Raw genomic sequence first — 12,397 nt, forward strand, 5'->3', positions numbered from 1 at the left:
GGTGCAGGCCCGTAGACACACAGAAGCATCAACCTGCAGGGACCTGTAGGGATAGGTACCAAAGGGGATGGGTACGGAGCAGATGCAAAGGATGCTGGGTCTTGTAGTACACCCCAACAGCAAAATATCAGGTGACATGGTAAACTCGGGAAGGGGCAGGTGAGGGGAGAAGGGAGAGTGGGGTGTGGGGAGGGGAAGGGGAAAACCCGGCATGTATCAAGGGGTACAGCCATCAAGTCACAAGTTGGCTGAAGTGCAACAAATGTGCAAAGTTTCAGCTAATCAATAATTTCTAGGCACGAGTAAAATGGGAAGATTTTCAGGGATGTGAAAAGTACGTGCGGACGTGGCACCAATAATAGGTGTAGGTCTGTAGACACATAAAAATAACAACCTGAAGGAACCTGCAGGGATAGTTGCCCCAGGAATTTGGTGCAGAGCAAATGCAAAGGATACTGGGGTTGTGGTAAAACCCAACAACAAGATATCTGGTGTCATGGCAACCTCAGGGAAAAGGGAGGGGGCCCCGGCATATGTCAAGAGATGCAGCCATGAGGTCACAGGCTCCCTGCAGTGCAACAGAGCAAAATGGAGCTCTCCAGTCAAAGAAGAAGAAAAGCAAAAGAAAAGTAGATGTGGTGGGCATGGATCAGTGTATATTAAATGGGCCATATACACGGATGCTGGTCCAACCAGACCGAAACACGTGTCTGGGGTTGCTTTTGGTACTCTTGTTCAGAGGAGAATTGCCTAGCATTTTGGTGCTGGACTGCCCCAGGGCAGGACAAAGACTGATATGTTTGGGATATGTCTTCTCTGTGAAAGATAGTGAGCTAAAGACTCTGGGTAAGTCTCTCATAACCAGGACTAATGTCTGGCAGAGGGACTCCCAGGACCCCCCTTGTTAATTTATATAGAAATGATGTCAAGTCCTGTGACTCTGGGTGAAGTGGTGTAGAGAAGAACACATTCTTCAAAACTATTACCGTGAAGTGGGTAGCTTCTGTGGGAATGCTACATAGAATTGTCACAGGATTATGAACTAAAAGACATTCTGTGTCTACAATCTGGTTCAAATGGTGCAAATCTTGTATAAAACAGCACAAGCCCCTGTTGCCTTTTTCACAGGGTACACTGTGGTATTACACTGTGATTCTTATGGTACTCGAATGCCCTGTTTCACTAAGGCTGCAATCATCTCATAAATTCCCTCATCTGCCTCTCTCGACAAGGGATATTGTTTTGCTCTTGGTAAGATTGCTCCAGGCTTGAGCTTTATCTTCACTGCCGCTATCCCCTTCAGTAGCCCCACGTCATAGGGACTTGTGGTCCATAAGACACTGGATACCCCTACCAAATCTTCCTCTAGAAATGGTGGTTGTGCTTTCTGCAACATCACCATTCTCTGTGGTACTTCCCTGTAGTGTATTCTCACCCAATACATGATGCTGATGTCAAACACAACCTTGCGATCTGATTGATCGCTCTGAAACAGCTCTTATTCGGTCATGTCAGTCAACCTGTACCCTTCCCCACTGCAATCCCTGTCCTCCAGGATCGTCCTGTATCATCTGTCACATGTAATGTTATCCTGTCGTCCCTTACTATTACTGCCTCAAGTTCTATTGGGACCACTTTCCCCTCAGGCTCATCTAATGGAACTTCTGGCCTAAATATGTACTCGTTGGGTAATGGCCATAGCTTTCCCTCAATTCCTGGGTGCCTTGCAATCAGTACTTCTATTTCATTTTTAAATAGTTCAATGTCTGCTGGCACCCCCCTCTTTACCTTGTGCCCACAATATGGTCATATTGAGCATATCCATGATATCTCTCCCCATTATGTTCACTGGTGTCTGTCGCAAATACATAGTGGCAAAGCTAAGTCATGCTCCCCTATAGAGAGTGAAAGTGTGGATGTGAAAGGAACCAAATCCGTCACCCCAGAGATTCCCTGTGCATTCATGTTGTTGCCTGACATTGGGTATTTTCCCTCCCTGATACAGGATCTAGTTGCCCGCGTGTCCTCGAGAAAGGAAAACTTTTATCACCTATCGTCCCCCCTATACGTGGTTCCTCTGCCGGGTTGGGTGTAATGGATAGGATTTAACACATCAGGTCCGTCTGTGGGCTGTCCTATTGTGGGTATAATGACATCCCATTTCCTGTGAACGGGTTTTCCCCCAACAACAGTCACCCCCCAGCTTCTGAATGGGAGTCGATCCTACAGAGTCTGCAGTTGTCACTGTTGCAACATCCTGCTCTGCTGTTTGTAGTGTCTGCATGGGTGTTCGCCTCTTCTGTGCGGATGGTGCCTACGGGTATGGCTGTACGAGCCCATGCATGTGTGGTGCCTGTGGCATAGGTTGATATGTTTGCATGTATGCGTCCTGGGTCTGTGCCTGTCACTGCCTCTGATCCTGATGTGAGAAACCTGAAGGTATTCTCCCAGGTAGAGCCCAGGAATGCCTTATCCAGGGGGCCAGGACACGGCCATAGCTGTTGGATACAGTTCCTGGGGGTGGATCAGTGGGGGAAGATCACCTGGTTAGGGAAACATGGGGTTGTACTCTGGGAGAAATAGCGCAGCTGAGACGCGATACTATGCCAGAGAAAGGGATGAGGAGGATGAGGTCCCTGGGCTTTTTATGAGTTATAGTGAATCAACCCTCCCTTTCACCCGAGAAACATTCCTTTCTAAAATCCACCATCCCCTTCGCCTCTGCTGAATCTATTGCACACCCCGTTGTATTCAGAAACCATCTTTCCAAATACTCCCAATCATTCTCTTTCACATCCCTCTAATTATTCTTTTCCGAAACCCCAGTATACTTAATTGACTGAACACTACGATTTACACAATCACCTCTGTTCATTCCACAATCCCAGTTACCCCTACAAACCCTACCAATCCCCATCAGTGTGAAAGCAAGGGAAATGAACCCCGCCATATGAGAAAGTAAGGGAAGTGAATCCCGCAAATGCAAGCGAATGTGAAGTTGGCAAGAGTAAGCCCGACGGAGGGATGCTGACGAGAAGGAACTTGATCCCGTAACACTTGAAAGTAAAGTGAATGTAAAGTCAAGAGGGGTCCGAGCCCGACCGAGGGAGATCTAGGGGTGAAGCCATAACCCAAGCACAAGTTTATTAAGAAAAGAACTGTTAGAAAACAGTGTTAAACAATTGATAATCGTCAGCGCCCAGAAGAGGGGGACGGAGGGTTGAAGCCATCACCCTACGTGAAACTATAGTAAGCAGTTGTGAAGGGCCAGTGCCCAGAAGAGAGGAACGCAGGAGTGAATCCATGACCCAGTAAACATTGGAAACAAACTTTCATTTGTTAAAGGAACTTTAATTTAGAACCAGAGAGGCCCTCGAAAGCGAGAAAACATAGCTATCTGGGGTCTTGATATCATTAAAGAACTTTCTCAGGATTTACGCCCAGAAGAGGGGAATCCCGGGGTGAAAGTCGTCACCCAGAGCCCACGGAAAAGAGACTGTGTATTTGTTTTGTTAGTTGAATGCATCCGGTCCTGGACGGCAAGGCTTTCCTGAGAGCTACCATTAGAACTGTTGTTTCGTGCTGGAGAAGCCCGAGACTGTACTGTGCTCCAAGCTCCTATCTTAACCCGTGTCGAAAACATGGGGAAGGGAGACCCAGGCTACCACATCCTGACATATTATTTGAGAACAATTCTAGCTTTTCTTGAGACCTATCCCACACCCCTTTTGTCAAGGAGTTCCCCCCTTCTCACCTGAGTCCGTTCTTTACTGGTGTCCTTGGTCGATGCCTTCTTGCGGATGGACTGGGTCTTGAAGAAGGCCGCCCGAGTCTCTTCCGAATCCAGAATACGTTCAGTTTCCGGGAAGCTGAATCCAGGAGGCAGTGGAAGCACGCTAGCCACGAATCCAGGAGGTAAGTAGAAGGGGAAGGACAAGGAAGGGATAGCGGAATTGGAAAAAAGGAGAAGAACCGCGAGCTACGGAGCACACGTCTGGTCACTACTTCGCAATGGCATTGAGACGCGCGGAGCCGCAGAAGGCGTGGTCTATTAGTAGAAAAGGCTACGTCCAGCGCATGGAGTGAGAAGGGATTACGCTGGACGGCCATGTTGGGAGTATTAATGAGTGCAAGCCTGCTGCGACAGGGACCAAGAAGCCCAAAAGGGGCGCACTCTGTGATTCATGACACCTTTTGTATTAGTTGTGAGGTTTGGCAATAGGTTTCTTAGTATAGGCCCTTTTTATTTTGACACAACGCCACTGGGACTGCCTTATTTTTCATTTGATGGTCAACGCTTGCTCCAATCTTAGATTTAGGTTTAGAATAGGCGTTTTTCCAACCTGCATACAGCATTCATTGTTCAATAAACACCCTTGAACTGTGATCACTTGTTGCCACCATGAGTTCCTTATAAATGGTGTCAGAGTGGGATATGATCCAATTGATAATAATTGGAGAACCTCTTTGCATGAAGAGAATCCAAATAGAGATTTCCCTGCCCTATCCTCAGAAGTCTTAGAATCAAAAGACAAACCCTATGAAACCTCTATTCCCCTGAATGGTGAGAAATGGATGGAGAGCACAACCTCTCCCTTCCAACCCTTAGAACAGAAAATGGGAGTCCAATTCTTCCCCTTGACCTCTCAAGCGATTTTTGTCCCACTATACCTCTGATGTCCCTAGAACTGCCACATCCCAGAAAGAGATACAATTGTGAGATCCCTGGGTTTACTGATGGGTTATTCTACCACCTCTGCCATCTATGTGGTACCCGTCAAAAAGGGGTGAATAGAAATCTTTCACCTTATATCGTGCGCAAATGAGCCAAAATTGGCTGTACTCCACTTTTCTTCACTTCCCACATCTATTCAAGCGGGGCGAAGTACTAGGAACTCTTACATATGAGAACCTATGGACCTCCCAACCTGAGAGAAACCCTAAAAATCAAGGTGTGTTTGATAAGCCTCCAATAGACCACCCCTTCCTCTCCTCTGAAGACCCAAATCCTGCAACGTTAAAAGTAGAACCCTTGATAGATTGTCATCTCTCTTGGCAACGGAAGTACAAAATTCTGTTGCTAGAGAACTTACTCACAACCTCCTTCCAGAAGAGAGGGAATGATGTTCATGAAGTACCCCATTTCCCCAGTTAGAGGACAGAGGAAGAGGGAAGTCTGGGGGTGGGAGGAAACACTGAGGAAATCCGAGTAGAGGGGAATGACCAAAGAAAACCCAATGTATGAGATCTTGGGGACTATACCATCTTGTGAAACATCAGAAAGAGATATTAAAACCTCTTCTACCAAAAATAAAGCCCCAGAACTCCATCTTTACTATTCAAAGGGGGCAGTAGAGGACGAGCAAGGGAGAGCGGAGAAACCCAAGCAAGGAGACACAAAGAAAAGCCTATATTTACCAGGTCGGTCAAAGTCCTGAAAATTATAACACCCTAGACATTTTTTTAGCCCCCTGAATAAGAGCAAAAGAGGGTCAACATCTATGGTTTCTCTAGATGGGTTAGAAACCTCTCAATTTGAACAATGTCTCTTCTGTGGACAGTGGTGCCACACTATGGAAATCTGCTCTGACAATCTAGAAGAAGAGTTGATGGACGCTCGGAAAAGGGTTAAAAATCACAGCAGTGACAATCCCGATAATATGCTGTAAGGCTTCCACCAACAGTCTAGGTGTTCCCTGGTGGAATTGTCCCATGAAACCACCCTGAACAACCAGCCTAGGGGAAGGGCATGTGAGAAGCCTGATGGTATTCTCCCAGGTAAGGCCCAGGAATCCCTTATCCAGGGGGCCAGGACATGGCCATCGCTGTTGGATCCAGTTCCTGTGGGTGGACCAGTAGGGGAGGATCACCTGGGTAGGGGAACACGGGGTTGTAATCTGGGAAATGCCCCAGGTGAGCCACAGTACTATGCTGGAGGAAGGGACGAGGAGGATGAGATCCCTGAGACTTTTATGAGTTATTGTGAATCAACCTCCCTTCCACCCGAGAAATTTCCCTTTCTAAAATCCACCATCCCCTCGCCCCTGCTGAATCTATTGCACACCCTGTTGTATTCTGAAACCATCCTTCTCAGTTTTCTTTAGTTCCTATTTCCTATCCAAATATTCCCATTCATTCTTCATCACAGCCCTCTATTATTCTTTTCCGAAACCCCAGTATACTCCATTGACCGAACACTAAGATTTCCACAATCCCCTCCGTTCATTCCACAATCCCAATTGCCCCTGTTTGCTTCACAAACCCTACCAATCCCGTCTGTCTGATTGTCTTCTTCCGAAATTCCAATCTACTGTGACAGAGTACTACCATTCCCACAATCCCATATGTTCTGTTTTACATCCCTAATAACTGGAAGAGGACTGTTTTTTTTTTTGATTAAGGCCAGGGCTGTGCCCCAAACACACTGACATTTTTTTACAAAAGAGATCCTGCACCTCACTTTCGCCCCTTTCTAGTGAGATAAATACTCACAATGGCCCCTGGAGGGTGTGCAACTTCGCAGTTCAAACCAAAACACAGTTCTGGACCATAGAAAATTGAAAAAATATATATATTTATTTTAATTGTACCATATTACATTCTATGCTTTAAAAACATATACAGCCTAAATAGGTCTGCAATGTAAACCTTTTTTTAAAAGTTTGTAGAAAAATGTTATCTAACATACATTGCCAATGTAAACTACGCACCAAATATTGACACAAATCAAAAAAGGGGGAAAAAGGAAAAACAAGTGATAAATTAAATAATAAACTGATAACACCAAGTTCAGCACAAACGTCCTCCACCTAAATATTATCACTCGCACAATTCATCAATACATACACAATTGGGCAAAAAATACATTTGCATAAAATCAAATTAAGAAATCTGCAATCAATTCTAAGAAAAGCAATCAATGCTACTAGTAAAGCTCTATAGGTGTAACATTTAGCTGCCTAGTACTTAATCCTTATGTAAGTTAGGATTGCTCAGTACATTTTTTAATAAGTACAAGCTATCAATGCTCTATTGTAGCCGTGTCTCGGTCACACGGTATCATTATCCCGACATGTTTCTTTCCCTAAATCTGTAAATCTTGTACAGGGAAATTCTTCAGGGGCATTGCTTCAAAGAGACAAACAGTAACACATTGGACACATTTGTTTAATGTTGATTTCTTACAGAGAAACTTGGTTTAGCCAGAAGTTGCAGCCCTCAGGGGTTTCCTTCTTGTTATAATTGACTATAACCTTAAGGAAAAAATGGGGGAGGGGGGGGGAAAAAAGAGAGAAATTAACACAACAATTAAAGTGGGTTGTGTTGGGCTCAGAACAAAGTAGAGCAAACGTCACAACCTTTAGTTTATAATTAACTCGGTGAGGCTTACCACACTGCAAACTTTTACAATAGTAAGAGGTGTAGGGAGCATTGCTTTTGAATAGGGCGCTGCTTCCCTAAAAGGGAAAAAAGAGAAAATAACAACCGGTCAGTGTTGCATCTGGGCAAAAGGAATGTTTTTTGTTTCCATAAAGGTGGTTATGGTAGGACCGAGTCTGTAGGGTCAATACCTAAAGTTTTGGGATGAAACTCTAACCTGTGATACCAGAAACCAGTAAGTGAAAGTGCGCACATGGGCAGTTTAAGTGTCTAGTGAGAATCCTACAAGCCAATCTGTCTAGTGACTTTTATACTATGCTAGTATCAACAAATTATTACTGTTATGTCAAGGACCCCAATAATCTTGTTGGTTTCAGTACGCCTAGTGCAAGTAATTATATGCTGATTATGATAGCGAATTTAATGCACACCTGGATGGAAGTGGGAAAGGAATCCCTTCTTGATCGAGTCTTCCTACAAGTCTCTATGGTCGTATTCCATGGAGTAGCAACTTCTAGTTAATCTCTGCTAAGTAGTTCTGGTAGTAAGCTTTTTTAATGAAGCTGTTGGAAAAATGAAATGGTGCAAATTGAACACTATTTCTAACTCAAACAAGCGTATCTACATCAACACTTTCTAGTTTATCTGGCCATTATTTAATGCATTAAAGGCGCTGTTATTATAACGGCGTCAATCACATTGTTAAACATAATTTGAGGACTGCGTGAGTAACCTCCAATGATGGTTAACTGTGGGACTTTTGGGGCCACGCTCGCACAGACTGAGTGTGTTAGTTACACACAAACCGCGGACAGCGCGGATGCTTTCAGCTGTCCTTGATATATACGATACTAACAAGTAGGCTGGTGAAAACTAGAACTACAAGCATACGCCCATGACGAGCGAGTGCAAAAAATGCTTGTGTGCGAGTAAACCTCTTGTTTTGCTTAAGCTGGCTGCGCACGGACAAGTGTAACAAACAACTGCTTACCTTTCAGCTAGTTATTCATACTGCTGGTTCTTGGCGTGCGTGATTGCTCTGTGTTCGCCGTCTGATCTGATCTGCTAATGCGCTCTGCAGTCCCACGAAGTAAAGCCTCGCTCTTCCAGAAGTGGAAAGTGGAGCTCACATGAAGGACTGAGAGCATAAACACTAGTGCGTGCCAACTAATGCGCATGTTGTGCTTTCACGGTCTCCATAGGAGAACTGTAGAGGTGCATCCCTACTGTGTGGCGAAAGTAGCAAAAACAAGTATGGACCACGTCTGTATCTCGACTAAACGCCGGAATTGGCACTTCAAATGTATGAGATAAATTGTAAGTCTTTAAACTTACTATGTTCTGGCAAGTAAATGTAATATTGAGCTCCTTTGTTGTTGTTCGTGCGGCAAGTCTACCTGGACACTCATTATTATATATTTGACTGCTGATTCTATAAAATTGGCACCGGACTGCCTCATATATCATGAAGGAAATACTTGAACAGAAAAATACCTTATCGGCATATATTGGCTTAAAACTCCGACAGTATTAGGAACCTATACTGGACCATACTTACAAAGACTTCCAGTCGATCAATTCGTTTAAACCGATATCAACTGAATTGCAAAGGTAAATTAGTCTTTGTTCTTGATTAATACGTTTTTTCTTATTAACTGATGTTGGTTCTGTAGAATTCAACTGTAGGAATACACTCCACGTGAGAGACTCAGATGTGTGATCCATAGCCAAAATATGGCCTACCATCGGAGCTGTTATGTTGCGATTACGTATGCAACTTTTATGTTCTGTGATCCTCTGTTTTACTTTTCTTTCGGTCATCCCGATATATATTTTCCGGCACGGGCACCAAATGACGTAAATCACCATTTTTGAGTTACAGTTTGTGAATTGGCGTTGTAGCCATGGTCTCTTCAGACCTAAATCTACCTCTTTGGTCCGTTGAGTACTTGCACAACAACTGCATGTGCCACAGGGAGTATGACCTATGGGTTTGGTCATGCCCCAGGTTTCAGTGAGCGTTTTTTGGGGTTGTTTGGCAGAGATGTCATTCCTGGTGACAAGATCTTTAATATTTGGACCTCTTTTAAACGCACATAATGGGCGTTGAAGTGGGCATTCGCCTCCACTTAGTATATGCCAATTACGCTTAATAATGGCATTAACCTTGTTGGTAAGTGGGTTAAAAGTACTCACAAAAACTATTTGCTCTTCAGTTTTCGCCTTTGTCCTGTATTCCAAGAGGGCTTCTCTGTTATTATTCCTAGCCCGTTGCCAGGCTGTTTTTACAATTTTTTTAGGATATCTTCTTGCTGTTAATTTGGCGCCTAGGACTGCTGCTTCGTTTTCAAACGTACTGATGTCGGAGCTATTGCGCTTTAATCTAAAAAATGGTCCTACTGGGAGATTTTCTCTTGTGTGTCTCGGATGACAGCTGTCAAACTGGAGCAGACAGTTTGACTTCACAAACCCTACCAATCCCGTCTGTCTGATTGTCTTCTCCCGAAATTCCAATCTACTGTGACAGAGTACTACCATTCCCACAATCCCATATGTTCTGTTTTACATCCCTGTCATTCATATCCATTTCGCAAACCTTCCCCATCACACCCCGTAGTATATTTGAATTCTCTGGCTTCCCCCCTTTCCAACACGAGCACCTTTGCACAACAGACTTGTAATAAAATTGTTTACCTAACATGTCCCGACACAAGGGTCACGCAGAGTCAGGCAATTGACTTAAACCACACACACCTGACGGTCCTTCCTTATCCCCACAGGGATAAAAGGTGGAGCCAGAGAGCACAGTACAGGCAAGGCGAGTACGGCAGACATTACGATGAGATGGCTAAGGAGGCGCAGCAGTTTAAGAGAAGAAGAAAGGTATCAGGAATCGATAGTGTGGCAAGGAGAGAAGTGACCTTGCCCTTTTCATCCCAGGCCTGCGGAACCTTTGTGGGAGAGAGCCAAAGACCGCGAACAATAGCATGAGTGTCTTGCGGCAGATGTCAACGGTACACAGGGCAAGCTTATGCCAATAAGCAGAATCGAGGGAAGCTCCCGTGCCTGTGGTACTGGCCTTGACTCCAGAAAAGCCAAGCAGTTCATCACAACCGGTGAGTCGAGGGGAGAATTGATAAGAGCTGGGCTGTGTTGAATGAGAAGCGAGAAGTGGAAAGTTTTAATCAAGTTTAATTAACTGTAAAAAGTGTTTAGGGGAGACCAGATGCAGAGGAAAAACTGTCACCACGTGGGTGCTAATTCAAAAGACTCTGCCCGAGCCCCACCTGAGCGAAACTATGGTTACCAGAAGGGCGTAGGAGAGTTGCTGAAAGAGGTAAAAGTGATCATACAGGAGGTCGAGTAAACTCTCTGTACTAGTGAAATACTTTGATCTACATCAGTGTGAAAGTAAGGGAAATAAAACCTGCCATATGAGAAAGTAAGGGAAGTGAATCCCGCAAATGCAAGCAAATGTGAAGTTGGCAAGAGTTAGCCCGATCAAGGGGTGCTGACGAGAAGGGACGTGAATCCCGTAACCCTTGAAAGTAAAGTGAATGTAAAGTCAAGCGGGGTCTGAGCCTGACCGAGGGAGATCCAAGGGTGAAGCCATCACCCAAGCACTGACAGTCAAGACGTGTCTGAGCCCGACCGAGGGAGATCCAGGGGTGAAGATATCATCCAAAGTTTATTAAGAAAAGAACTGTTAGAAAACTGTGTTAAACAATTGAGAAGGGTCAGCGCCCAGAAGAGGGCGACCCAGGGGTGAAGCCATCACCCTACATGAAACTATAGTAAGCAACTGAGAAGGGTCAGTGCCCAGAAGAGGGGGACCCAGGGGTGAACCTATCACCCAGTGAACATTGGAAACAAACTTTCATTTGTTAAAGGAACTTATTTTAGAACCAGAGAGGCCCTCGAAAGCGAGAAAACATAGCTATCCGGGTTCTTGATATCATTAAAGAACTTTCTAGGGATTTGCGCCCAGAAGAGGGGAATCCTGGGGTGAAATACGTCACCCAAAGCCCATGGAAAAGAGACTGCGTATTTGTTTTGTTAGTTGAATAATCAGGTCCTCAAAGGCAAGAGACGTTCAAGAAGGCAAGACTTAGCCATCGACAGTCGTGAGAGCTACCATTAGAGCTGTTGTCTCGTGCTGGAGAAGCCCAAGACTGTACTGTGCTCCAAGCTCCTATCTTACCATGTGTCCAAAACGTGGGGAAGGGAGTCCCAGGCTACCGCATCCTGACATTATTTGAGAACACTTCTCTCTTTTCTTGAGAACTATCTCACAACCCTTTTTGTATTAGTTGTGAGGTTTGGCAATAGGTTTGTTAGTATAGGCCCTTTTTATTTTGACACAACGCCAGTAGGACTGCCTTATTTTTCATTTGATGGTTGACACTTGCTCCTATCTTAGATTTAAATTTAGAATAGGTGTTTTTCCAACCTGTATACAGCATTCATTGTTCAATAAACACCCTTGAACTGTGATCACTTGTGTCTGTCTCACTTGTTGCCACCACAAGTTCCTCACACTGGGCATAATAGTCAGTCTGTTCTGCCTGATATTTGGGCCAGTGTGACGTTCCCCCACTCAGTTTCATCCCGCCCCTGCTTCTGCACACTCGAGAGATGTCTCCTATCTGTCTGCACACCCAACACTGTGGTGGATGCCACCGGTCTCTGATAGCCCCCTGAAAACCTCTCTGGCCCTTGCTGCATCTGATGTCCATACCCTCTTCTCTTGGGTGCTCCTCCTCTCCCTCTAAATTTTGTGCACGTCTCCCCACCCTGAGAAATCTCCCCCACGGGTAGTGCTCTATACTGCGCATGTGGCGCACCTGCTCCTTCCGCGCTGGTCAACATCGCCCCTTCCATTGTATACTTTGATAACTTCTTCTGCACTAGCTTTGCTTTCTGTCCTCACGCTTCTTTCTTGCATTCTCTTGCATTAGCCTACAATAGTAAGCTGCATTTCTGACCACGGTTTGGCCTCCTTCTCCACTCATGTTTT

At 44.9% G+C, this 12,397-nt stretch overlaps 1 protein-coding gene across 1 annotated transcript in view; it reads left to right on the top strand.

Moving 5' to 3' along the window:
- Positions 1–12,397, top strand: part of LOC138553513 (extracellular calcium-sensing receptor-like) — a 421,273-nt gene that overhangs the window by 157,043 nt on the left and 251,833 nt on the right. The window lies entirely within an intron of this gene.

The sequence above is a fragment of the Ambystoma mexicanum genome, unplaced genomic scaffold (genome assembly GCF_040938575.1).
Source record: "Ambystoma mexicanum isolate Mex_15411 unplaced genomic scaffold, UKY_AmexF1_1 Mex_scaf11, whole genome shotgun sequence".
Lineage (NCBI taxonomy): Eukaryota > Metazoa > Chordata > Amphibia > Caudata > Ambystomatidae > Ambystoma > Ambystoma mexicanum.